At 49.5% G+C, this 24,660-nt stretch overlaps 1 protein-coding gene across 2 annotated transcripts in view; it reads left to right on the top strand.

The window, feature by feature from the left end:
• Positions 1–2,129: 2,129 nt before the first annotated feature.
• Positions 2,130–24,660, top strand: part of NRF1 (nuclear respiratory factor 1) — an 81,617-nt gene continuing 59,086 nt past the window's right edge. For both annotated transcript variants that reach the window (XM_041002531.1, XM_041002532.1), the window contains exon 1: positions 2,130–2,199. The gene's annotated coding sequence lies outside the window, so the exon portion shown is untranslated. The remainder of the gene's footprint in view (positions 2,200–24,660) is intronic.

Below are 24,660 nucleotides of genomic sequence, written 5' to 3'. Positions count from 1 at the left end.
AGCTACTTCTAAGGTCTTTTCCTTGATATTTCTCTCCAAATCCCGTTTTATATTGGCATGCAAGTCACACTGGATTCGGCCCCACCCTAGCCATCTATTTTACCTTAATTACCGCTAGAAAGGATCAGAAGCAGAGGCTGCTCTGCACCAGGGTGGGTTTCCCAAGCGGCTGCTCAGCCGGCAGGCCCCTTACTGAACTCGGCGCCTTGCTCAGTTTACCTGTGGACGCCTATGGACCACTGAGTCAAGGGCGTTTCCAAGCAGGCTGATAAGACGCAGGTAGCTCTTCTGTCCTTACAAAGCCTTCAGGTTGTGGCAGACAGGGAAAAATCTATCATTCAAGGGAGGGAGCAGTTGGGCCTAAGGACAAGGGCGGGGCATCTGGGCGGAGAGGCCTAGAACGCCCTCTACTTGCCCAGCTCCGGAGCCACAAAGACCAGGTAGTGCCCAGGGAACAGAAGCTGCGGGCTAGGGTGCACATGGCCCCTGCCCGTGAAGGACCGGGCTTGCTCACTGTGGCGACAGAAGGAGCCCGTCCCAGCAGGCAGCCTCAGCTCACCCAGGAATGCTCTCTTGCCAAGGTAAGCCCAGCTGCAGCCTCGGACAGCGACCCGTTTTCTTGGGAGAGGAGGTGGAAATCCTGTCCCACACTTTGGTGTTAATACTGGTGACAGTCTGTCACTTGGACTCCTCAATGTTTGTAGGATTTGGGAAATTTATGATATCAAGGAATCTGACAAAATTTCACCATGCCTAGGTCTGATATTCTCTGATCCTTCCTTCTGTGAAATGCTGGTCGTAACCCACAGTTCCTTCTGTGCTAGCTCGGTGGGCCCTGACCTGCATGCGTGAGGTCGCTCGGGACCCTGGAGCCCCCTCAGAACATTTCAGACCGAACCCGCAGAGCATCAGAAACAAGGAAATACCAGATCTTATTTAGTTTTTTGAATGGACAGGAGTTGACAATTCTAGTGGTGGGGAGACCAGAAGAGCCTGTTTGTGGGAGGTGACAGGTGTCTGAACCAAGCTAAGCAATGACCCGGAGGGACAGCTTTCCAGGTCTAACCAGATGTGGGCTCTGCGGGAGAGCGGGAGGGTGGTTCCACTTCGGGCCGGATTCTCCTTGTGGGTGGGCCACCTACCTTCAGGGCACACTGGAAACTTCTATTTGTAGGTATTTTGACTTAGGAGACTCAGGGATTCTTCCTAAAAAGTATAGCCTGCTCATGTTTTTGTTGAGCTGTTTCTGACATGTTTTGGAATACTTTGCGGATCTCCCAGGCCTGCATGTGGGTAACTGCAGAAAGGAAGGGGGTGGGAGTGCAAGTGTTAACACAGGTTCCCAGGCTGGGGAGCTAAGATTCCAGAGTTACCATCTGAGGTCAGAATTTACAGACCACTAAACCATCCCTCCAACATCAACACTGGATGGCTTTCCCACTGCCCACCCCTCCCAACTTCGCGGGCACCTGACTAGGGGATCCCCTCGGCTTCACCCAAGCTGCAAGACAGCAAGGGCTTTGTCCTGCTAGCAGGTGCATCTTCAGCGCTCTCAGAAGCCTATCTGACAGTACAGAGCCCTCCAGAAAACGTTCGCAGGACGAAACGAAGCAACACACCAGTCCCTCGCTTTGTGCAAAAACTTTGCTTTTAAAGTGCCCGGGCAGAGGTCTGAAACAGAGAATCCAGGGATATGGCAGCCAAGGGGAAGCCACCACTAAGCCGAGCCGAGAAAGATGTGCCAGAGCCCCCGGCCCCCGGCCCGGGCACCTTCGGGAGGTCCTAACTCCCCGGGCCGGGGGGCGACAATTCTGCTCTTTCTCCACACCAGCAACCATTTTGGGCGGCCCGCGTCGCTCCTCCGGGGCATCGACGTGGCGCCGCTGCAGTCGCCTTCCCGGCTCGGACCCTCGGCCGAGGCTCTGCAAGCCCCCGCGAGCGCGGCGGGGCGGCGGCCAAGGCCGGGGTCGCCAGCCCGAGACCCTCCCGGCCCGCCGGCGCCGCCGCGGCCGCACGACCTCCCCATCATGGCGGCGGCGGGCGGGGAGGCCGGGCGTGCGTCGCGTGCGTGCTCCCCCCCCCGGCGGCGGCGGCAGAGGCGGCAGCGCTCGCCATTGCCGCTGGTGGCAGGAGGCTGCGAGGAGCCGGCGCGGTCGCAGTCTCCACGGCGCAGGCCCACGGTAGCGCAGCCGCTCTGAGGTGAGTGCCCTACCGCGCAATCTCCAGCTATTTCAGCCCCGGCGCAGCCGCAACACGCCGCCCGCCCGCCGGCCGGCCGGCCCGCCCCGCAGCCGGCACCCTGCCGCCCCCGGCTTCGGGCCCGGGCCCCCGCCGGATTCGGCCCGCGTCTGGCGAGGGGCCCCGGCCCGGCCCAGTCAAACCGCCACCCCGAGGATGCGCAGGCCGCACTAGGCCCCAGGCGTCCTGGCGGGCTCGGGAGGGAGGCGCCTGCCCTCCCGAGAGCCCCGGCCGGGGTTCCGGCCTCCCCCGCCGCCTGCAGCGCTCCGGGCCGGCCGCGGCCCTCTTCCCCGCCGTGGAACCTGGGGCCCGGCCTTTCCCCGCGGGCTCGGGAGCGGGAGGCCCGGGACGGCGCTCCGGGCTCGGGCTCGGGAGCGGGAGGTGGGCGGGCGGCGCGGGACCGGAGCGGCGGCTCTCTGCTCGCTCCCTCGGCCTTTTCCCGGGCTTCGTCCTCCGGCCGTACGGCGCGGCGCGGTCGGGGCGGGCGCGGGAGCCGCCGTCTCCGGCGGGAGAAGAGGCTGGCTCTTGGGGGCCACCTCCGGAGCTTTCCTCCCGCTGGGGTGGCGTGGGCTTGTTACCCAGGTAGACCGGGGGCGGCGAGGGGGACGCCGGAACATGGCGCGTTGCCCACCTTCTTGCAAGTTAGGAGGCGGCAGTTTGAGGAGGAGGGCGCAAAGTCCTTTTGTACGCAGAAATAAGGAGCGACATTGTGTTCCCCCACCCCCTCAGCTGTGCTGTGCCCAGTGGAGGGGGCTCGGTTCTTCTTTACCTGTGGTGGTGGTGATCGTCGCTAGGGTTTGGGGGAGAGGAGTGGCACGCCCCTCTAAGGGAACCGAACCCTTGCCCATAGGGAGCCAGGGGCTCCGGGATGGCCTTGTGCGTGTTCCCTTGGGTCCCCGTCCTGGGGAGGGGGCACCATGGGGGTTGCCCTTGCAAGCTGTGCGCCTCAGCTGTGCAGGGCTGCCCATGGCCTCGCTCACCTGTTGTGTCGTTGCTGCTGGTCCCAAAGTTTCTGCCGTGCATCTACCTGTGTCCACAAGAACTTAAAAGTTGTTTTAAAAATGTCAACATTTTCAGGGTTTCAGGCGATGTCTGCTCCAGCCAGCTGGAGGAGCTGTTTCCTGTTCGGTCTGGCTTCTTAAGGATTAGATGAGAAGATATTAACTGCTTTACCTGAGAGCTCCTGTCCTTCGGGCCTAGTTCTGTGTGTTGTCGGAGTGCAAATGTGCATTTTCTTTATTGCTTGGAGGCCGCGTGTGGAGGGCACCCATCGGAGCTAAGGTGCTGTGAGGGGACGTGGCAGCCGGTCGGGTTCCTCGGGAGGCGGGGTACAGCGTTAGTCCCGGGGTAGGGACAGCTGCACCTTTTTCCTCTCAGCGCTACCTGGCAGTTTCTTTGCCTTTGGCCTTGAGCAGTAAGTTCTTGGGTTGTTCCTCGCGTGGGGGAGAGTAGGGCGGGGAGCCTAGGGCGTGTGGCGTGTTTTTGGTGGGGTTCTGCCTCCTGGGCCTGTGTTTCACAGCTCACCCCAGGAGGATAGCTTGTGTCTGCGCACACAAGCTGGTGTGACCCCCCAGTGCAGGAAGGGTGTACGAATCTTCTCTGTTTTTCTTTGGACTTACATCCTTAGTCAGGCACAGGACTTTGTGTCTGGGGACTTTTATATTTCTGCAGGAGTTAGACCCCGTGGCTTTCAACAGGCCCGTGACCCAGTGGGTAGAACTGCCCACTAATACTTTGACTCACTCTTGGGTGAAGTTCTTTGTTTTCATCCCTGTGTATTGGGAGGAGGAGGAGCGGGGCTGTTTTTTTTTTCTGAGTAGTTGTCACGCTTTGCTTTAGCAGAAGCATTGCTTATTCTCACCTTGTTTTAAGGGAATGTAGCCCTTGAAGTTAGAGATGGAGAGTTGGAGTAGGGATTCAAGGAGGACTTCAAGTTTTCGTCCAGCAGTATGTATCCCAATGGAACCCGACATTGAAGGGTCTTTGCTTCATTAAGCCGTGATAGATTGAGATCTTGACTTTGTCAGGGCGCTGAAGCCCGTTTCCTCTAATTGCAGGACCCGGATTTTCCCTTTCTGGGCACTGTCAGTTCGTCCAGACCTGGACTGTCATCAGAAAGTGGTTAATGTGAAATAACGACAAACGAGGGACTCTGTTCAGGGCTATTTAAGATCTTTGTGGTCCGAGAATAAACTTTACATCTTTTATATGCATCTGCAGTGAGGCCTTTAGTGAATGGTGGGAGTGTGACGCTGTCTGTTGGTTCTTGATGGAAGGCATTTCATGAGTTTTGGAAGGCTTGTGTTTTGGTGTCTGGAGGGATTGCATTATCAGCCTTTGGATTCACTCTTCAGCCCTGCTTGGGGCCAACAGGAAGTTAATATATCCATTAAACTTGTCTCAGGTGGACAGGCGCAGTGGGTTGTGTTGAAGCAGGCCTATTCATTCACTCAGGGCTGCTGAGAGTTGGAGGGTGAGAGCTGGAGGCTGTTGGGCTTCACAGGAGTCTAGCCTCTAGAGCTGGGTGACCCTTGCTGGGCCTGTGAGCAGTGCGGGAAACGGGCTCAGGTTCGCGGTAGATGATGCTTGCTACTACACATTGAAATACTCTTGGGAAAATCAATCATACATATATAAATACTTTTTTTTTTAAGATTTATTTCTGTTAGAATCGCAGAGAGAAGGAGATACAGAGAAGGATCCTCCATCTGCTGGTTCACCCCCCAAGTGGGCCACAATGGCCAGAGCTGAGCTGATCCAAGCCAGGAGCCAGGAGCTGCTTCTGGGTCTCCCATGTGAGTGCAGGGCCCCAAGTCCCTGGGGGTGTCCCCTGTGGTCTTCTCAGGCCACATGCTGGGAACTGGATGGACAGTGGAGCAGCTAGGACGTGAACTGGAGCCCACATGGAATCCTGGTGCTTGTAAGGGGAGACCTTTAGCCACAAGGCTAATGTGCCTCCCCTGCCCCTTATTTTTTTGAACCTATACTTACTTTTTTTTTTCTTTTTTCTTTTTCATGTTTTACCTGAGATCTAAAGCCAATGTTTTCAGCCTAAATTTAGCCAAGTACAATTTTTCTCGAATTCTTCATAAAGCAGACACCTATTAAGATTTAAGAAACATTTTGGACTTGGCATGGTAGCCTAGTGGCTGAAGTCTTTGCCTTACACACGCCAGGATCCCATATGGGTGCTGGTTTGTGACCTGGTGTCCCTGCTTCCCATCCAGCTCCCTGCTTGTAGCCCAGGAAAGCAATTGAGGATGCCCAAAGCCTTGGGACCCTGCACCTGTGTGGGAGACCCGGAAGAAGCTCCTGGCTCCTGGCTTTGGGTTGGTGTAGCTCTAGCCATTGGGGCTGCTTGGCGGAGTGGATGGGGCTGAGCCATCACATGGAAGATCTTGCTCTCTGACTCTCCTCTCTGTATTACTGTATTTCTAATACAAAAAATTTTAACAAAATTTTTGTTTAGCCCAAGTTCAGTGTTGGGTACATGTTAATTTATGCGTGTTCTATTCCATATAGTTCCTGGTGAAGCCAGGTGTGGATTGTCCACTTGACTGGGTTTTCAGTTGGTGTTCCTATTCTAAGGTGGACAGGCTAGGAAAGAAATAGTAAAAGACGGTGAAGTAAATGACTCTGCCTCTAGAAGACTACAGCCACACTGAGCTTTATAAACTTAATCCTAGAGCAGTAAGAATTCTTTGCTTGGAGTTATTTTAATAGGGATAAAACTTGGAAAATAAGTTTTTGAAAAGTATTATATCTTGGGGAAATATGTTTTTTCCCTAAAGTACAGTTCAAAATTAGGCTAATGTGTTTTCAAGTAGTTTAGTGACTGAAATTTAGAAAAGTCTTCCTTATATGGCCTTTGTGCTTAAAATATTTTAAAATGTGAATATGTGACATCAAACTTTATGGAGAAACAGTTTAGTTGAGATGATCTCGTATGTTAAACTAGTTGCAGTGAAGGCAGGCCTCAGACATTTTTGATCCCTGGAGGCAAACTGTATTCTGTCACTAATAGAAGCTACTTGGAAGATAGTCTGAGGCTTGGCTGATCCTCCACCTACAAGTGCCGGGATCCCATAGGGGTGCCAGTTGGGTCACGGGTGCCAGTGATGTCCCAGCAGCTCCACTTCCCATCCAGCTCCCTGCCTGCGGCCTGGGAAAGCAGTGGAGGACGGCCCAAAGCCTTGGGACCTTGCACCAGCATGGGAAACCTGGAGGAAGCCCCTGACTCCTGGCTTTGGATCAGCTCAGCTCCAGCCTGTTGCAGCCACTTGGGGAGTGAACCAGCAGATGGAAGATCTTGTCTCTGTTTCTCTCCAGAAATCTTTTCAGTGAAAAAGAGACTGTGGTGGTGGTAAGGGAAGGTCTGGCTTAAGAGGGCCAGGGGAAGATGAGATTGGTACAGGAGTGCTCTGAAAGGTAGGGTTGAACACTGGAGTTTGTGGGGAGTGTGTGGAGTGGACGCTGGAGTTTGCGGGAGGAGCATGTGGCATGGACGCTGGAGTTTGGGGGCTATGCGTGGAGTGGACGCTGGAGTTTGGGGGAGGAATGCATGGTGTGGATGCTGAAATTGTGGGGGGAGTTGGGGGGAGTGCGTGGAGTGGTGTGTTTTGTTTTTTTTGGAGTGGTTTTAAGATAAGCTTATCATGTTGTGGATCATCAGATGTATGGTAGTTGTATTTTTGGTATATATAAGCATGAAATTTACATTAATTAGGGCATGCTGATTAGTGAGGTAAAAAATGTGAAGTTTGGCTGATATAGTTTAAGTGGGCATTTTCTTAAGAACGCTTTAAGTGGCACGTGTTGAGCAAACTGCCAAGCCTTTTGCAGAATCACCGTGAGGAGAGTTTTGTGCATGTAGGCTAAGGGTATTTTTTGTTTTTTTAAGATTTATTTTTTTAATTTTTATTGGAAAGGCGGATATACAGAGAGGAGAGACAGAGAGGAAGATCTTCCGTCCGATGATTCACTCCCCAAGTGAGCACAATGGCCGATGCTATGCCGATCCGAAGCCAGGAGCCTCTTCCAGGTCTCCCACGCAGGTGCAGGGTCCCAAAGCTTTTTGGGCCATCCTCGACTGCTTTCCCGGGCCACAGGCAGGGAGCTGGAAGGGAAGCGGGGCCGCCGGGATTAGAACCGGTGCTCATATGGGATCCTGGGTGTGCAAGGCGAGGACCCTAACCACTGCGCCACCGCGCCGGGCCCAGGCTAAGGGTGTTTTTACAAAAGAACTTGTGTTTTACTTTTGGTTAGGTTTTTTTGCTTTTAAGAAGTTTGTGAGTCTGTTTTACTATTGCTCCTGAATGCTAACGTGGTTACGCTGGCAGCTAAGCCTGCAGAGAACAAGAGGAAGTGAGGAAATGTTTTCATGAAGCTACTGAAACTAAACAGTAGGCCGGAAGTGAGGAGCTCGGCTCGGGGGACCTGATGCTCGTCTGAGTTCAGATTGTAAAGAAGCTGAAGAAACTGAGGAAAAGATCAGAAATTCTTTTATTTACTTTTTAAATGCTCAGTAATTATATTTTACAGAACATAGGCATCAGTGATTGCATTTGTTTATTGGAAAGTCAGATAAAGAGAGAGTTGACAGAGAGGAAGATCTTCCATATGTTGGTCACTCCCCAAGTGACTGCAGCGGCTGGAGCTAGCCAATCCAAAGCCAGGAGCTTCTTACCGGTTTCCCACATGACTGCAGAGTCCCAAGGCTTTGGGCCATCCTCCTCTGCTTTCTCAGGCCACAAGCAGGAAGCTGGATGGGAAGTGGAGCAGCAGGGACATTAACCAGCACCTGTGTGGGATGCTGGTGCATGCAAGACAAGGACATTAGCCACTAGGCTACCATGCCGGGCCTAGTCAGAGAAATTATTATTATTATTATTTTAAGATTTATTTACTTTTATTGAAAGGCGGGATATACAGAGAGGAGGAGAGACAGAGAGGAAGATCTTCCGTTCGATAGTTCACTACCCAAGTGACCGCAACAACTGGAGCTGAGCCAGTCTGAAGCCAGGAGCCAGGAGCTTTTCCAGGTCTCTCACACGGGTGCAGGGTCCCAAGGCTTTGGGTCATCCTTGACTGCTTTCCTAGGGCACAAGCAGGGAGCTGGATAGGAAATGGAACATCCCACTGGGATGCCAGTGTTTGGAGGAGGAGGGGTAGCCAGTTGAGCTAGCCCAGTAGGCCCAGCATGTGGGCATCTTAATCCATATCTTTAATCTCCAAGCTGGTTGCCTACGCCTTCTAATATTAAAAGCTGTCTTAGAAGTCTTACTGAATTCCATGATTTAGGCAATTAATTGAATCAACAGTCTCTTAAAATGCAGATTCCTCTGGAAGAACATTGAAGTTTAAGATGCACTCAGGTGTGCTTTGAATGGACACCCCGAGTCTCTGGAGAACGGGTGAGACGTGTGAGTGCTCTGTGGTTTACCTGGGAGAGCATTGCTTCCTTCTGTGACACAGCAGTCAGGGGCCTCTCCAGTGATGCCATGATTGCATCCGTTGGTGATCTGTTGGTTGCCTGAAATCCATTGTCTTGACAACTGGAGTAGAGAAGGAAGAGCAAGTGGAGTGGGTGTCTTAGGTGAGTAACCTTGGGAAGTGGGTAGGACACAGAGCAGCCCCAAAGCCCAGCTTCAGGATTGTGCCACCTGCTTTGGATTCCTGATTTTTTAATACACCAGAATTCAGACTGGCCTAACTGTGCACACCGGGTAATACACTTTGTGGGAGAGGTCAAATTGCTGTTTTAAAGAGAAAGTGCATTTTGAAGGGATACAAACTGACTCATAGATTGAGCTCGTGGAAAACATTTTATTTGTCTTAGAAAGCAAACAGGTTAAAAATTGCTTATACTTTGGAAAATTTTTAAAGTGACAAATGTGTTAGTCTCGCATAGTCTTTGGATCATTAAGATTAAATAGGAGACAGTGTCTATCAGATTTTAGTTTCTGGAGCAATATTCTCCAGATATTTGATTGCTCCCCTCACAGTTAAACAATTAATGCCAGCTGCATTGTTCTATAGGATACTCTGCAAAAATATTGGAAGCTACGATATGAATAAATATATTGAGTATTCTTAAACATAAAAAAATTGTGTTACTTACAATTCACTTGTGGTGCTGGATTCTTTTTTCTGATTGACACAGTAATAATTGTATCTATTCATTGTAGAGTAGTATTTTTGGCATATACATGTCTGGTGTTCAGTTCAGAGCAGTTAACATATTTTGCACCTCAAACATTTTCTTTGTGACAGAAACGTTCAAAATCTTTTAACTGTTTTGTAATAGCAACCGTTTGGAACTGGCACTGTGGTGTAGCAAGTTAAAGGCCTGTGACTTTAGCACTGGTTTGAGAGATGTCAGCTCCACTTGGCATCCAGCCGCCTGCTGATACACCTGGGAAAGCTTTGGAAGATAACCCAAGTCCTTGGGCCCCACACCCGGTGCGGGAGCTGGAAGAAGCTCCTGCCGTTGGGCTGCCGGACTCCTGTCCTGTTGTGAACCGGTCGATGGAAGATACTGTCTCTCTCCCTCCATCTCTGTTCTTACCCCACTCCAGCCCCTCTCTTAACTCTGCCTTTCAAATAAGTAAAAAAATACATTCTTGTGGAAAGTTCCCCATTTTAGTTTCCATGTAGGAGTCATAGGAATTAGTGTGATTCGGAGCGTTTGCTGTTATGTATCTGGCTTACTTTATGTAGTGTTATGTTCTCTAAGTGTGTTTGTTGTGTCACAAAGTGAATTACACTCATTAATCTACAAGAGATTCCATATAGAATTTTAATGTTTTGTTTTTTCCTTTGGTTTGGGCCCATACGTGTTTTTTGGCTTGTTTTTCTTTCTTTTTAAAAAGATTTATTTGTTTTTAATTTTTAAAAATTTTTAAGCAGGATTTATTTATTTTTATTGGAAAGAGATATACAGAGGGGTGAGACAGAGAGGAAGATCTTCTGTCCAATGGTTCACTCCCCAAGTGAGCGCAATGGCCAGTGCTGCGCCAGGAACTTCCTCCAGGTCTCCCACGCGGGTGCAGGGTCCCAAGACTTTGGGCTGTCCTTGACTGCTTTCCCAGGCCACAGGCAGGGAGCTGGGTTTTTGAACTTTGAATGTTGTTTACATAGTTGACAAGAATGCATACCCCTGAGGATCACTGATTCGGGTGGGGAGGGAGGATCCAGGTATGAGGGAAGGGGGTGGAACAAAAGATTACACTGTTGGGGGTGGGGCTGTGTGGGTGTGTGGGCCCAGCAGTCTGGCTTCTTCCTGGCCCAGTCCTGGCTTTCACAGCCGTTTTGGGAGAAAACCCAGCAGAAGGATGATTTCTTGTCTGCCTTTCAAATAAATAAAAATAAAATGCATTGCTTTTCTGTTTATTTGGAAGCCAGATTAACAAGGACTCTCCAGTCAACTCCAGATGCCTTCACCAGTGAGAGAAATGCCGGGTGGGAGGCAGGAGGCAGAGCTCAGTCAGGGCTCCCTGTGGGTGGGAACCTGCTGCCTGCCACAGTGCGTGAGCTTGTCCGATGTGGGCGTCCCAGGCAGGACCCCAAGAGCTTGCCCCACCGCAACCCTGCAGCAGCTTGGGTACCCAGAAGCACCTGCTCCTGGGCCACGATAAGGATCATACAGTGTTCACATCAGACTCGGGATAGGCAAGTTATGTTCACTGGGCCTTTTTTTACCTGTTTGAAAAGTGAGAATGGAAATGACAAAGTTTATTCTAACAATGTGTTTTAATTAATTCTAAGTTTGTTATGGTAAACAATAAATGTAACTTCTTTATTAAGATATATGCTTATTGTGAAAAGTGAGATAACTACCGTATATCAAGATGAATGTATTATGTCGTTTGGTATGACTTCCCAAGCACGCGTGTCCAACCACAGTATGTTTCTGAGTACATGTTGCTTGTGTGCACTAGTCAGACTCATGGTGTAAATATATAATCTTGAACCTGTAATGCTTATGAACATCTGGTATTGTCACTTTATTTTTGTTATGAAATATACCTAATGCTTCAGCGGCAGTTACGAGTGCATTTGTTCTAATAAAAGAATACACTCTTGTCCAGGAAATGTTTGCTGTCTGTCTGTGGGTCTGTATTTTGCTGAGATCAGGGTAGCATGGAGTCGGGCGTGCTGCCCTCCTGGAGTGCTCACTCACTGAAGAGCGAATGCTGGAAGGGAAGCAAGGCTGCCAGAATTAGAAATGGTGACCATGTGGGATCCTGGCAGGTTCAAGGCAAGGACTTTAGCCGCTGAGCTACCGTTCTGGGCCCATCCATAAGCTTTTTTAAAATTAAAATTTTAAAGCTAGTTGTTTGCTTTTTAAACGTCGTTACTGAGAAGGACTTAAACACACAACTTGGGCTTTGCCAGGGTCCAGGGATGAGCATCCTGACGGTGCACCTCTGCATCTGGGAAGGCCTTGGGGACCAGCCTGCCACCAGTGCCTTCTCCACATAGCTCCTGAAGCACCTGCTGGAGGGAGGCAGGCATCCTGCAGGAGCAAGTCAAACTCTTCTATTTCCTGTCTGTATCTGAAAGGTGGGGGGCTTGGTTAGTTCTCAGTGGTCTTCATTTAGATCAAATCCATTTTGTAACCAAATGAATGGTTTATATTCAATGCCCTTTAAAGACGTTTTTATTTGCTTAGGATTCGTTTCAGACTTTTGGTGTAGTAGTGATGTTTATTTCTTGGCCAGTGCTGGTTCATGGTTTCCTTTAAGAATGAGGATTGTTTTGTCACAGCTCTTCCCGAGGAGGGTCGAAGGCTGTGCAGCTGGTCATTGAATGTGCGTGCTCTGATTTAGCTTCCAGCTTCATGACTTGACACAGCTGCGCAGTTGCTGGATGCCGTGCTCATCTCCCGTGAGCGTCCCTGCCCGGACTCGCTGTCCCACTCCTGTCAGTAATTCGATTTCAGCCAGTTTCTCACGCCAGAGACCAGTCTTTCTGTCTCATCAAATCCTTATTAAACCTTTTAAATAAACTCAACTTGTCTCTTCATTTTCCCTTCTACCGTGTTGTCTGCGTTTCCTGAAGTGTCCTGGTGACCTGACTGGGTGCACCTCCTGCCTTAGTTAGTTCAGTCACAGTGAATTGGCTTAAAACTCATAGGTCTGAGCTTGTCCCCTGCTGAACTTAATGTGAAGATAAAACTCCTTCTTGTGAACAGAACCACCTTTTGGACAGTCTGTCTCTTTTTAGAACATAAACATTTATTTATTTGAAAGGCAGAGTTGCAGGGAGAGAGGGAAAGATGGGGAGGGGAGGGGATCTTCCGTCCACTAAGTAGCTGCTGGCACGGGAGCTGGGTCTCGCTGTGGGCAGCAGGGCCGTGGGCACTCGGGCCATCTGCTTTCCCAGACACACGAGCAGAGTTCATTACAAGCAGCTGGGACACAAACAGGTTCATGGAATGCTGGAGTCGCAGGTTTGCCGTAACACCAGCCCTTCAACTTGGTATGAACCATGTGTTCCTCTGCTTGGAGACTGCAGGTGTCTGTCCACGCATCATTTTGTCAGGGAAGTTTAACTGATCTTCTGCATGTACTTTTCTGTCATTGAGAATGTCCATGTATACAATTTTGGATTTGTTTGCAAATTGCTGATCTCTATTTTCAGCTGATTTGTACATCGCAAAGTCACAAGAGTAGATGTTGTATTTGGGTTTGTCACCAGATGTGCTTGACACGTGACAGGCAGTGTCTTCTTAAGTAATTGTAGAGACCTTGCAAAAACTGGTAATATTTTATCTAAATAAACTTTCGTGGTAACATTGGACATCTTATAATTTTCAGAACTCCAGCTGGGAGGCTAAAGCAGACAGTTCTTTTTTGGAGCCCAAGAAGTCAGTAGGGAAATTTTAAGTTGAAATTAAATTTTCAGACTAAGTAAGTGGTCTTTAACCAAACTTTAACACTAAGCAAACTTTCAGGAAGTAGTTAAGTTTCCTATCACTGGATACGTTGCAGAAGACTCACGGCGTTAACTTTGGGGAGAAGAACTGGCTTAAAAGACTTGGAATTCCTTCGCATCGCATTGCCTGTACAGCTCTGCTCCCCGCGCTCACTGCTCCCTGTTCACACTCCCTCCAGGACGGTGCACTCCTGGCCAGACTTCTGCCCTCCTGTGATGTCTCAGCTGTTTTTCTTATGGGGCTAAGTGCCCTCTAATACAGTGAGAGACCCCGTTCTAAAGTTCATTCCTCATTAGATTGAAACGTCTCTGTTTTTGAAACTGCTCTTTTTTTGCTTTTTTTTTCTCCCTCTCTCCCTTTCACGTAACTAAAGGAAATCTTTTTTTTTTTTTTTTCCCATATTGTTTCCTTCATGGTTAAAGGGGGATATTAAGGGAGAAGGTCCACCCAGTTTCCCAAATACCCCAGGTCCCGGATGTAGGGCATGCTCCGAGGTGTTTGCTCAAGTGGTTTTGATGGTTCACCAGTTATGAATCGCTGCCAATCTTGCCACTCCAAGCACGATGAGGTCTTTGAAGAATCTACTAGTTGACATAGTCCATCATAGAGTCTCCATTTGCCCCGTACTTCACTGCCAACATATAGCTGAGGTGGTTGATTGACCTGTTTTGTCTTTTCTTGGTTAGGGTTCTGAGTCCTGCATTTTGATTGAGGAGATCCCCAAAGAAACTTTGTCTGAGGTATTCTCAGATCAGATTCTTATATGTACTAGCAAGTACAGGGCCCGGCACAGTCCATTGCCCGAATCAGCTGGTGGTTGCAATCGCTGGGTTGATTCTGTTTTCAACCCCGACTTCCACTGGAACCAGTGGGTGTTGCAGTCCAGCCTGGTTCTGCCCAGCGCATACTCGGCCCTCACATAAACCAGTGGGAGCTGCAGCCTAGTTGGAGCGACCCACAATAACCCCCACCAGACCCGCCCCCCTACCCTGGTTTGCCAGTATGTATAGCGGACTAGTCCAGTCTGTCCCACATCCCATTCGGCTCTCGTACATGTCAATGGGTATTAAAGCTTAGTTCCATCTAACCAGCTCCACTATGCAGCCCACACAGGTGCTGTTGGGTGTCTATCCACCCCAGCCCCTGTCCTGGTTTTGGTGCCCTCCGGTGGGAGTGGTAACCCAAGAGGGAGGTGCCCACTATTTCCCTCCCAGGCCTCCCACTCCCGGATTATGCACTCTCCAGGTGATTCTGTGGTTTGACTTGACAGAATTAGCCCCCAGTGCCAGCTTCTGCCAGGTGATGCTGTGGTTAAGCCCAAACAACCCTCACCCACTCTAATTTGCCCAGCCAGGCCTTTCTCTGATCTAGTCCACATGAGGCGCACAGGTGTTGTAGCCCTGCTTAGTCTGGTCTGCCCCATCCCAGCTCACGCTCTCCAGTGGGAGTAGCTGTCCAGCAAGGGACCCCCCTTATTCCCCCTGCCGGCTCCGCCCCTTCCCTTCCTGGTTCTCACGCGTGCTGGTTGGGTGCCTCGGGCTTTCCAACTGCTCTTACTGCTATTGGGTCTTTTCATAGTCCCCGTGGAACCTAATAGGGGTATCTCTACCTGATGTAGTCTAGTGGCTAAATCCTCACCTTGCATCCGCTGGGATCCCATATTGGCATTGATTCATATCCCAGGTGCTCCAGTTCCCATCCAGCTCCCTACTTGTATTTTGGGAAAGCAGTGGAGAATAGCCCAAAGTCTTGGGACCCTGCACCGGCGTTGGGGGATCCAGAAGAAGCTCCTGGCTTCTGGCTTCGGGTTGACTCAGCTATGGTTGCAGCCACTTGAGAGTGAACAGTGGACAGAAGATCTTTCTCTCCTTTCTGTAATCTGCAATCTTCTGTAATCTCCTTTCCAACAAAAATAAATATTTTAAAGAGAGAAATTTCTAGAACAGAAAGTCTTCATAATCTATAATTCCCTTCTGCACAGACAAAAAAGCATTGTTAGCAGTTCCAGTATAACTTTCTAGATTATCTTCTTTGCCCGTAGCCATATTCATAGCTCTAAGTCCATACTCATTTTAGCTGACTGAGTAACCTGTTTTCCAACTCCCAGAGCATGTTGTGGGATTCTGTCAGTATCCTGATTCCAGCCCATCTTTAAGGCTGCTATCCTGCTCTCTGCAGTAGCAGTTTTTAAATTTACTTCCAATTAGTATTTCCTGTGGCACAGTAGATGGGCTGTGCTCTAAAATATAGCCCCATTTCATTAATATTTTGCCCTTGATTCCCTGTCTTCCTCTTTTGTGATGGTTCACCCGTAGGGGCCGTGATGTGTGTTGAGTTTCTTCCCTCCTTCCCGGCTTGTCTATAGGTCAGGACTTCAGCCAGTGCTGACGCTCTCAAGCTGCACATGCTGACATACTGTTCTTTCAGGCAACAGCTCTAATTTAATGTCCCTTTCATAGTTTTTGAGAACAAGGTCTTGGCAGCCAGAATTATACTTGACACGTTTATTCCAGTGTATTGCTGCTGGTGAAAAAGGCGGTTGACTTGTTTTGACCCAAGTGAGCCTAATTCTCAGAGACTAAGCAGGTGGGTGACTGGCAGCCTGAGGGGCTTGGCAGGCAGCTGCGGGACGGCCATTGTGGCCAGGACCGAGTGCTGCTGCGAAGCGTGGATGGGGATTGTGTCTGATCGCCTCTTTGAGAACTTTATCGAAGATCACACTGAGAAGGTAGTTGTGACAAAGAATATTCTCATGTTTTTTTTTTTTTTAAGAAAGAATACTTTTACTTAATTCTCCCTTGTCCAGTACTTACAGTTTTAAGCATATTTATTCTAAGTGGATATGACATTTTTTCGTAGTGATGGAAACATTTTGATGATTAAAAAAATAGTAAATAAGAAATAGTGTAATTATTACTTGGGTAATTCTGAGTTCTTTAGAAAGGTGGAGTTGTAGTAGGCAGTGAGTTCCCCTTCTGTTTTGGGAATGTCTTTTAGCTATTGAACACGTTCTAAAACTGAGACATCACTTAGTTTCACATTAAACTGTTTTCTAAATTTTATTTATATTTAGTCTTGAAATGTGCTTTTTTTTTTTTTACTTCTGATTTCCTTTTCTTACATTGGATTCCATTTTTAATGTTTTGTTTGTTTCTCTTGATTTATTTGAAAGGCAGTGTTACATCAAGAGAGAGGGGGTAACAGGTTCCACCCACTGGTTCATTCTCCAAATCTGGGCCCATCTGAAGCCGGGTCAGATGCTTCCTCCATGCCTCCGTGTGGCAGGAGGGCCATCCTCAGCTGCTCTCCCAGGCTTACCAGCTGGGAGCTGGGTCAGAAGGGTAGCCGCCAGGCCTCTAACTGGCACCCACATGGAATACGCTCTCAACCTCTGTCCAAATGCCTGCCTCCTCTCTTTTCTTTTCCTTTCTTTTCTTTTCTTTTCTTTTCTTTTTAATAAAGAATTATTTGTTTTCATTTGAAAGTCAGATTCATAGAGAGAAGGAGAAACAGAGAAAGAAAGATGTTCCATCTGCTGGTTCACTCCATAAGTGGCTGCAACAGCGAGAGCTGAGCCGATCAGGAGCCAAGAGCTTCTTCAGGTCTCCCACACAGGTGCAGGGTCCCAAGGCTTTGGGCCGTCCTCCACTGCCCTCCCAGGCCACAGGCAGGGAGCTGGATAGGTAGTGGAACAGCTGGGACGCAAACCAGTGCCCGTATGGGATCCTGGCGCATGCAAAGTGAGGATTTTAGCCACTGAGCCATCGCTCCTGCTCCTCCCTTAGCGCAGCAACCTTCTGTCTGCTGTCTCTTCTTCTGAACCCCTCCCCAGTCTTCCCCTACGTAGCAGCCTACTGATCCTTCAAAAATGGAAATAACAGAAACAGATCACATTTCCCCCCTGTTCAGAACTTTTCCACGATTTCCCACTTTATTTAAAGTAAAACAAGGTTATTAACGTGACCTCAAGGCACCTGAGCGATGACTCAATTGGCAGATCCTCGGCACTGGTATCCTATATGGGTGCAGATCTGTGTCTTGGCTGCTTCACTTCTGATCCAGCTTTCTGCTTGTGGCCTGGGAAATCAGTGGAGGACGGCCCAAAGCCTTGGGATCCAGCACCTATGTGGGAGACCCAGAAGAAGTGCCTGCCTCCGGGCTTCAGAGTGGCTTATATCTGGCCAGTGTGGCCATTTGAGGGGTGAAACAGGGGATGTTAGATCTCTCTGTCCCTCCTCTCTGGAAATCCGCCTTCCCAATAAAATAAATATTTACAGAAAATCGAAGGAGATGACCTTGAGGCTTTGCAGACCTCAGTGGCCACTGCTGGTTCAGTGGCTGCAGACACAAGGGCCTTGACCATGGCACACACTCCTTTGTTAGCAGCTTGGCTTTGGCTGCTTGACCAGCCTGAGGTACTCCTTGCCTAAACAGTTTATCTCCCACATTGCTAGAGACCTGAGTTCAGATAGCTTGTCAGGAAGGCATCTTCTGGCCCACACCCATTTCATAGAATGTGTTTCCCTTAGACCCTGGGTTGATGTTGGGTGGCCCTTCCTCATCCCCAGGTATTTGGGCAGTTGGGGGGCCTGGGTATGGCTTCTCCCCTTATTTCCTTCCCTCCCTCATATACAGGAAGAAGAAATCAAAAATTTGGAAACAGTGATCACACCCACTTTCCCCTAACGCTCAATTCTGTCCACCCTGATCAACTGTGTAAACATCAAAAATAAAAAAACTGAAAAAGTTTAAAAAAAATGTTTCCCTGTAGAAATACCAGGTTAGACTGCTGCTTTGTGCCACCGGCATCCCATACGGAGCACTGGTCCCAGCCCTGGCTGCTGTGCCTCCAGTCCAGCTCCTGCTAGCATGCCTAGGAAAGCACTGGAAGTAGTTGGGCCCTGCTACAGGATAACGTTCCGGGCTCTTGGCTTCTACTTTGTCCTGCCAGGCTACTGAGAGCACTGGAGGAGTGAGCCAGAGGGTGAGATCTTCCGTGTCACCCTCTCTGTAGCTCTTTCGGATAATCCACGCTCGTCCCAGGCTCTTCCCTGGCTGCCTTATCATTGAGATTGCAAACCAAATGTGCCTCATCAGAAACCACATTTCCCTTCTCAGCCATTTTTAAAAATCATATTGCCTTCTTTTATCTTCTGCATAGCATGCAATGCTTCCAGAAATTCTTTCCTTTTTTTTCTAAGATTTATTTTACTTGGGCCCGGCGGCGTGGCCTAGCGGCTGGGGTCCTTGCCTTGGACGCGCTGGGATCCCCTATGGGCGCCAGTTCTAATCCCAGCAGCTCCACTTCCCTTCCAGCTCCCTGCCTGTGGTCTGGGAAAGCAGTCGAGGACGGCCCAAAGCTTTGGGACCCTGCACCCGTGTGGGATACCCGGAAGAGGTTCCTGGCTCCTGGCTTCAGATCGGCATAGCATCGGCAGTTGCGCTCACTTGGGGAGTGAATCATCAGACAGAGGATCTTCCTCTCTGTCTCTCCTCCTCTCTGTATATCTGACTTTCCAATAGATGGATAAATCTTTAAAAAAAAAAAAGATTTATTTTACTTCAGACAGACACAGAGAGATATACATAGAAAGATGTCTTCCATCTATTAATTCACGCCTAAATGGCTGCATCTGCTGGACTAGGGCCAGTCTGCAGCTGAGAGCCAGCAGCTTCTTCAGGGTGGCCCATGCAGGTGCAGGGACTCCAGGACTCAGGCCATCTTCCACTGCATTCCCAGGCTATTCATGGAGCTGGATGGGAAGCGGAGCAGCCCGGACCAGACGTGGCATCCAGATGGGATACCAGCACCACAGATGGAAGCTTAGACTTGGACCCCTTTCTGATTCTTTGCCTTCATCAGAGTTAAGCTCCCTGAAGTCAGGGAGGGACTCTGCCTATTTACTCCTGGCTCCCTTCCTTGAAACTGGTCTTCAGTAAATAGTTCTTTTTTTTGTTTCTTTTTTTTTTTTTTATTGGAAAATCAGATATACAGAGAGAAGGAGAGGCAGAGAGGAAGATCTTCCATCTGTTGCACTTCCCAAGAGGCCTCAGTGGCTGGAGCTGTGCTGATCCGAAGCCAGGAGCCAGGAACCTCTTGCAGGTCTCGCACACAGGTGCAGGGTCCCAAGACTTTGGGCCGTTCTCTACTGCTTTCCCAGGCAGAGAGTAGCCGGAACGTGAGCTGGTGTCTTTATGGAATGTTGGTGCCTGCATATGAAGGATTAGTCTGTTGAACTGTTGCATCAGGCCTGGAAATATCTTCTTTACCTGACTTGACCAAGAATGTTCTATGGCCTGGTCTTGAGCCTTGGTACTTGATGTTAGATGGAAGATTGTATAAATGTACACTCTGCTTGCCTTGCCCTACATTAGGCTAAATAATGATGGAGCTGGCGCAGTTACTTTAGAGTGGCAAGCATTTTGTGTATTCTTAAAAGGAACGTCCTCTTTTGTCATTCCGACAGGAACCTGACCTAATTGCTGACTAGCCTCTAACTGGCCACATTCCCCCTCCCGAAGAATGGCCCCTAGACGCTGTGGGGATGTGGGGACGACCGCCCTGGCTGCCTCCTGCTCAAAGAGGCCGTCCTTGACGAATGGCAGAACATTCCTCTGAGGGTCATTGCTCCTTCAGCTTTTCGTAGTTCAAATCTGTATTTCCAGAAAATGAGTTACAAGTCCCTACACCCCCTTCCAACAGCTTTACTCACATTCCTGTTACCGAGGAGCAGGTGAGTGTGGGTCGTGCGCTCACCTGGCCAGGCGCTGGGCTTTCCTCCCACCCTGACTGCCCCTGCACCCTCTGCCGCTCCCAGGTCAAGGGTCGGGACTAGAGGATCGCCCAAATTTATGTCCTTTAACAAAGAAATAAGAGGACATCTGCTATGAAAGTTAGCTTACTAAACATTTGCTTATTTTATTTTTAAATATTTATTTATTGTTATTGGAAGGGCAGATTCAGAGTGAAGGAGAGACAGGGCAAGTCCACTGGTTCACTCTCCAAGCTGAGCCGGTCTGACAGCAGGAGCTTCTGGGTCTCCCATGTGGGTGCAGGGTCCCAAGGCTAGAGCTGTTCTCAGCTGTTTTCCTAGACCACAAGCAGAGAACTGGATGGGAGTGGAGCAGCAGGGACACAGACTGACTCCCTATGGGATCCTGGCTTGTGCAAGGCAGGGATTTACCACTGAGCCATTGTACTGGGCCCCATTTATTTTATTCAGTAGTTGTTTATGGAATACTATAATTATCATATTAGTGCTATCTGTAATAGTGAATAATTAGAAACAACCTAAATGACTGAGTTTTAGGAAATAGTAAAGTAAGTACTATATGCTTTTACAGAGACTACTATAAAAGTTTCTTTAAAAAAATAATAGCGAGGGCCTGGTGCGATAGCGTAGTGGTTAAAGCCCTCGCCTTGGACGCGCCAGGATCCCATATGGGTTCTAATCCCGGCAGCCCTGCTTCCCATCCAGCTCCCTACCTGTGGCCTGGGACAGCAGTCGAGGACGGCCCAAAGCCTTGGGACTCTGCACCCACGCGGGAGACCTGGAAGAGCTGGCTCCTGGCTCCTGGCTTCGGATTGGCGCAGCATTGGCCGTTGCAATCTGGGAGTGAAACATCGGCTGGAAGATCTTCCTCTCTGCCTCTCCTCTACTCTGTATATCTGCCTTTCTAATAAAAAATTTAAAAATTAAAAAAAAAAAAGCTAGTAGCATGGTAAATACAAAGCCAGACACGTTTGAAAAGGGAGAGGGACTGGAAGCATGTCTACCAAACAACTCAGTCACGTGACTGCAGGGAGTTGCTGCTTCCCTCCCTTTTGCACCTGTGTTTTGTTACTGGAAAAGGACATGTGTCATTTCTATAAGAACACACACATTTTTAAAACTAAAGATAGAAAATGAGAATTTCCAGTCATCGTTTTTCAAATACTGCTCTGAGGCAATGTGGAAGTGCCTGAGGAGAGTTCAAAATGCACTCATTCAGTGACCTGGGGTGACGCAGGCGTGGCGTTGCGCGGTTCTCGGTCACCTCCAAGGGGAGCCCTGCGTGGCAGGTCCTGCGCTAGCAAACAGCTGTGAGTGAGTGTGGGCTGTGTGATGACAGCGCCCGCAGGACTGAGGCCCTCGCACTGGCAGCCCCGCACAATGCTGGGCTTCACCGGGAGCAGCTCTGAATCAAAGTGGCCTTTGTGCTGTCTCAGACTGAGGGGCGGGACTTGGGGCGATTTATGTTATTTCTCCTTAATGGAAATTGAGGCAGTCTGTAATCCTGCTATCACATGACAGCTACTTATTTGATTTTTGGCAATTTGGGAGCAGCTGTGGACAAACGATTATTCTGCAGAAAGCCTTGCCAGCTGCATGCTGATCTGCTCGCAAAGGCTTGGCCGTGCTGACCTTCCTGTCTACCACGCTTCTAACCCAGGGATAGTTCAGCAACTCACCTGCTTTATATTCACTTAAAATTAAAATAGGTATCTGTACATATTTGAGGCTGCCAGTAAGCATGTAAAGGTTGCCTGTTTTAATTATTGTCACCGACATAGACAAGGTGTCTGGTCCACTCACACCACTGTGCTACCTTTAACTGCTTGTACACCACAAGTTGTTGTGAACGGGGATGGGGTGTGTGCGCCCTGGAAGGCGGGCCAGCAGTAGCTTCGTATTTGGCAGACTGAGTTACTGTAAAGTGTCTGGTGGAGGTTGATGTTGTAGCTCAACAGGCTAATCCTCCAGCTTCAAGCGAACACATCCTATGTGGCCACCAGTTTATGCCCCGGCTGCTCCACTTCCCGTCCAGCAGTGGAGGATGGCCCAAAGCCTTGGGACCCTGCACCCACATGGGAGACCCAGAAGAGGCTCCTGGCTCCTGGCTCCTGGCTCCAGACCAGCTCTGCTCCAGCCTGTTACGGCTGCTTGGACAATGAACCAGTGGATGGAAGATCTTTCTGTCTGTCTCTCCTCTCTGTTAGTCTGCGTTTTCTAATAAAAATAAATAAATGTCCCACTCCCTTTAAAATAAAGATCAAAACATAACCACATCTCAGTGCGATCAGGTGTTATGTGTGCCTAGTGACTGTAGTTTAGGGCCTTATGTCAGCTGGCACCGACCTGGAGCCCGTAAGAGGTGACTGACTTTAAAGTGTTTGCTGAAATAGATTCTGTTGACTCTTCTTTGGACGGATGCTTGGGTGCAGAATGTTATGCCACCTGTGGGCTTCGCAGTTTTTATGTTTTTGGTATTGGCACCCTCTACTGTTTCAGCCTTGTTATAACACTAACCTCATGAAGTAATCTTGTTGCTTGAATTCAAGGTCATTGAAATTTCAGAAAAAGCTGCACATATATGTACATAGACATAGCCTTTTTCTAAAAGGAGAATGTGGTTCTGACCATCTTCAGGGGAAAAAAACCAGGGTCTTTGGTGTGACTAAAACCCGTTGTGCTGCATTTAACCTTCCATACTTGAAAGTCTAAAGTTACAGAGAGAAAGCAGAAGAGTGCATGCGCTTTTCCGTCCACTGGTTTACTCCCCAAATGGCTGCAATGGCTGGAGCTTAGCTAATCTGAAGCCAGGAGGCTGGAGCCTCTTCCAGGTCCCCCACAGGGATGCAGGGTCCCAAAGCCTTGGGCCATCCTCTGCTGCTTTCCCAGGCCACAGGCAGGGAGCTGGATGGGAAGTGGAGCAGCCGGGATGTGCGATGCACCCACACGAGAGCCCCTCACTGCTGTATGATCCTGTGCACTTAGGAGTGAAACAAGGTCACAAATCCTCGTCACACCCCCTGGCCTGTTACAGAAACCTAACCGGAAGCTGCCAGGCAAGTCCGGTTGCTGCAGCCCGGGAGTACTCTGCGTTCATGGAGTCAAGCAACGGTGGGTTGACAACATTCAGGGAAGAAGATTGCATCGGCACTGCAGAGACTTTCCTTGTCGTTGTCCCCCGAGTACTGCAGTATCATGATTCCCGGCGTCGGGTGAGGCTGGTTGCCTTCAAGCTTTTTGGGGGTGCAGTTGTGCAGCTTCCGCTCAGGATACTGGGAGGCGGTCTGGGCCTGAGACGCCAGCTCCAGCTGAGATGTCCTTAGGCCTTTCTGAGGGTTTTCTTTGATGTGCTAATGTTATTGATTAGGCTAATGCTTTCTTTTACATCTACTCATACTTTGATTAGATTCCCTGATCCCTCCCGCCTGTGACCTGTATGGTAGTTTCTGCTTCATCTCATCCCTTGTGTCCGTGACTTCTCATTGCCCTCTAGGTATTTCCCCAGGTAGTGGGCTGCTCTGGGGGCCACGAAGCCTCTCCCTGGCCACCAGTCCCACTCTTACCAGCCTGGAATGGATGTGTTCCTATCCTATGCTCATTTTCTGTTTGTGGAGAAAACATGTAATGCACCCAAGGTGGTAGCCAGGCTACCAAGAGATCGTACTGCGATGCTGGCGTGGCACCGCGTGGGAATGGTCTGTGTGTGCTGCCGCCGTGGGGCTGCTGAGAGGCACGGGGTGGTTCTGTCAGTGCTTCCCTCCGAGTTTGTCCTGCCAGCTCGGGGTGTGTTCTGCCTGAGGATAATGTGGAAGCATCCACTGCCTGTAGCTTCCTTGCTGTGTTCAGGAGAGCCGTCTTTCAGTTGCTGTAATTTAGGGATTTTTAATACACATCTCTTGCACACAATTCAGACAACTCTGTCCTCAGAGTGTCTTATTTGTGGATTAAGAATTTGAAGCTCAGGGCTGTGGGGCTAGCCAGGCAGTGAGTCAGGAGAGCCTAAAGCCTGCGCCGGCCGCGGCCCCTCCCGCTATGCTCACACACAGGCGTGTGGCTCAGGGTTAAGTCACTTGCTCAGGGGTCTGCCTCTGTGGGTAATAACCTGTGCAGTTATTTAAAGTACAGTTTATCTGTTTTCACTTCTTAGCAGCTCCTGTCTGGCTGCCCAGCGCATCCATGGGTGGGAGCCGAGTTGTTGCACTGACACTGACAGGGGTGTGATGTGCTCTGGCAGCAGGTGGGTGTCAGCACACCTGACTTCCTCTGCAGTTTGTGGAAGAAAACTTCACGGTTCAAAGGAGGAGGAAATGCCTTCAGCTTTCTTTTCCTTCCTTCCTTCGTTCCTTTTTTCTTTGTTCACAGTGCTGCCTGGGCACGGTTAGAGGCTGCAGGGGAGCGGAGGAGGAGGGAAGAGACAGGACTAGGCTGAAGTCCCAGGCCTGTGAGGCGACAGCCCTGTTGACTGACGCTGTAAACTCTGTTCTGGAGGGAAGAGTTGGAATCCATTATGCCAAATGCACAGCGTACAAATCCCCGTGAAAAGCATTAGATGCCATGTAATCCCAAGTCATTTAGAAACAGTTTTGAACAGAATTCTAAATTATCCTAAAGCATTTTGTGTTTGAGGTTTGAAAAAGAGTGAAATGGATGGCAATGTAGCACTTTAATGATGTCTTCCTCTCATGTATTTAGTTTAGTGGCTTAGTGTAT

The sequence above is a fragment of the Ochotona curzoniae genome, unplaced genomic scaffold (genome assembly GCF_017591425.1).
Source record: "Ochotona curzoniae isolate NIBS_2020 unplaced genomic scaffold, NIBS_Ocur_1.0 scaffold_2476, whole genome shotgun sequence".
Lineage (NCBI taxonomy): Eukaryota > Metazoa > Chordata > Mammalia > Lagomorpha > Ochotonidae > Ochotona > Ochotona curzoniae.
This window is presented reverse-complemented; position numbering and strand designations above follow the sequence as displayed.